This window comes from Capra hircus, chromosome 20 (assembly GCF_001704415.2).
Source record: "Capra hircus breed San Clemente chromosome 20, ASM170441v1, whole genome shotgun sequence".
NCBI classification, from domain to species: domain Eukaryota; kingdom Metazoa; phylum Chordata; class Mammalia; order Artiodactyla; family Bovidae; genus Capra; species Capra hircus.
Window position 1 is genome coordinate 24,718,124 of NC_030827.1, and position 2,808 is coordinate 24,720,931.

Consider the following 2,808-nt stretch of genomic DNA (forward strand, 5'->3'; position numbering starts at 1 on the left):
ATTAGCTTAGGACCCATGCATCTATGGCCACCTAGACTGTAACAAAAGAAGCAGGAATATACAATGGAGCAAAGACAGTTTCTTCAATAAATAGTGCTGGGAAAACTGGACAGCTACATGTAAAAGAATGAAATTGGAACACTCCCTAATACCATACACCAAAATAAACTCAAAATGGATTAAAGACCTAGATGTAAGGCTGGATGCTATAAAACTCTTAGAGGAAACCAAAGGCAGAACACTCTTTGATATAAATCACAGCAAGATTTTTTTCATTCCACTTCCTAAAGTAATGAAAGTAAAAACAAAAATAAACAAATGGGATTTAATTAAACTGACTTTTGCATGGCAAAGGAAACCAAAATAAAATGAAAAGATAACCCTCAAAATAGGAGAAAATATTTGCAAATGAAGCAACTGACAAAGGATTAATCTCCAAAATGTACACACAGCTCATGCATTGTAATATTTAAAAATATTTAAAAATGGGCAGAAGATCTGAATAGACATTTCTCCAAAGACATACAGATGGCCAAAAAAAAAAAAAAAAACCACATGAAGAGATGCTCAATTTTATGAATTATTAGAGGAGTGCAAATCAAAAGTACAGTAAGGTACCACCACAAGTGGTCAGAATGGCTATCATCAAAAAAATAAATGCTAGAGAGACTGAGAAAAAGCAACCCCCCTACACTGTTGGTGGGAATATAATTTGGTATAGCCACTATGGAGAATAGTATAGAGGTTCCTTAAAAGCTAAAAATAGAGCTATCATATGATCCAGCAATCCCACTTCTGGCATATATCTGGGAAAAAAAACATAAGTTGAAAGGATGCGTGTGCCCCGGTATACTTTGCAGCACTATTTACAATGACCAGAACATGGGAACAACCTAAATGTCCATCAACAGAAACAGGATAAAGAAGAAGCAGTACATCTATACAATGAAATATTACTCAGCAGCAAAAAGGAACAAACTGCCATTTACAGTGACCTGAATGGACCAGAGACTGTCATTAGAGGGAAGTCTGTAAGAGAAAGACAAATATACGATATCACTTATATGCAGAATATAGACAAACGGTACAAACGAACTTAGAAGCAACCCTGAATATTCATTAGAAGGACTGAGGATAAGGATGAAGCTCCAGTACTTTGGGCACCTGATTCGAAGAGCTGACTCACTGGAAAAGACCCTGATGCCGGGAAAGACGGAGGGCAGAAGGAGAAGGGGGCAACAGGAGATGAGATGGTTAGTTAGCATCACCGACTCAATGAACATGAGTTTGAGCAAACTCCGGGAGATAGTGAAGGACAGGGAAGCCTGACATGCTGCATTCCATGGGGTCGCAAAGAGCTGGGCATGACTGAGCGACTGAACAACAACAAAGAAAAAGGGTAGAAATGAACTTCGAGTCACAGACATAGAAAACAAGCTTATGGTTATTAAGTGGGGAAGAGAGTTGAGGGAGGGATAAATTAAGAGTTTGAATTAGCTGGTATTAAATTTTAAAAAATGAGGCATGGAACCCAGGGGCTTTCCCATCTAATTGTATAAATTTCTGATGTCTGCTCTCATTTGGTTGGTGAGTGGGAACATCAGTGGATATTTTTACTGGGCTTCATTTGCTTGATTTAAGTACACATGAATGTCTGAAGCCCATGAGTGGCAGCTTGCAGGCTGTCTGTCCCTTCCATACATTCTGGAGTCCCTTGAGATGGCATTTAAGCTGTCCTCAGCTAACTCTGTCCCTTGATGGGACCCCTGAAGGGTTTCCTAACCCTATGTCTCTTTCCTATCACCTCCCTATTTCCTGTGCAAGGGAACTTTGCCTGTTTTGATTGTCCTTTTCCTCTGCAGTTAAACTGCTTGGGCTAAAGTTGTGTCAGCTATAGCGATCTTTTTCTTAGTCTCTTTTCATTTCGACATCTGGCTTTTCAATTCACTTTTTCCCTTTTTTTCATTTGTTGTCTAAATATTTGTTGTTCAGTTGCTAAGTGGTGTCTTTACTCTTTACAACCCCATGGACTGTAGCACACCAGGCTTCTCTGTCCTCCAGTATCTCCCGGAGTTTGCTCAAATTCATGTTCATTGAGTTGGTGATGCTATCTAACCATCTCATCCTCTGCTGACCCCTTCTCATTTCACCTTCAACCTTTCCCAGCAACAGGGTCTTTTCCAGCGAGGCAGCTCTTCACTTCAGGTAGCCAAAGTACTGGAGCTTCAGCTTCAGCATCAGTCCTTCCAAATATTCGGTCCTGAATCAGTCTGGAATATTCAGGGTTGATTTTCCTTTAGGATTGACTTATTTTATCTCCTTGCAGTCTAAGGGACTCTCAAGAGTCTTCTCCAACCCCATGATTCAAAAGCATCAGTTCTTCAGTGCTTAGCCTCCTTTATGATCAGCTCTGCCTGGGGGTATGGCTCAGTGGTAGAGTGCATGCTTGGCATGCATGAGACCCTGGGTTCAATCCCCAGTACCCCCATATTCATATTTTGGGCCTCCCTGGTGGCTCAGGTGGCAAAGAATCTGCCTACAGTGCAGGAGACCTGGGTTTGCTCCCTGGATTGGGAAGATCCCCTGGAGAAGGGAATGGCAACCCACTCCAGTATTCTTGCCTGGAGAATTCCATGGGCAGAGGATCCTGGCAGGCTACTTTGTCCATGGGGTTGCAAGCAGTCGGATATGACTGAGCAACTAAGCACAAGCACTCACATCTGAACGTGAATACTGGAAAAGCCATAGTTTTGCCAGCAAAGGTCTGTATAGTCAAAGTGATGTCTCTGCTTTTTAATACGCTGTCTG

The 2,808-nt window shown here is 41.6% G+C and overlaps 1 non-coding gene across 1 annotated transcript; it reads left to right on the forward strand.

The window, feature by feature from the left end:
* On the forward strand, positions 2,417 to 2,488 carry TRNAA-GGC. The gene has a single exon. It is a non-coding gene; the product is annotated as a tRNA-Ala (tRNA).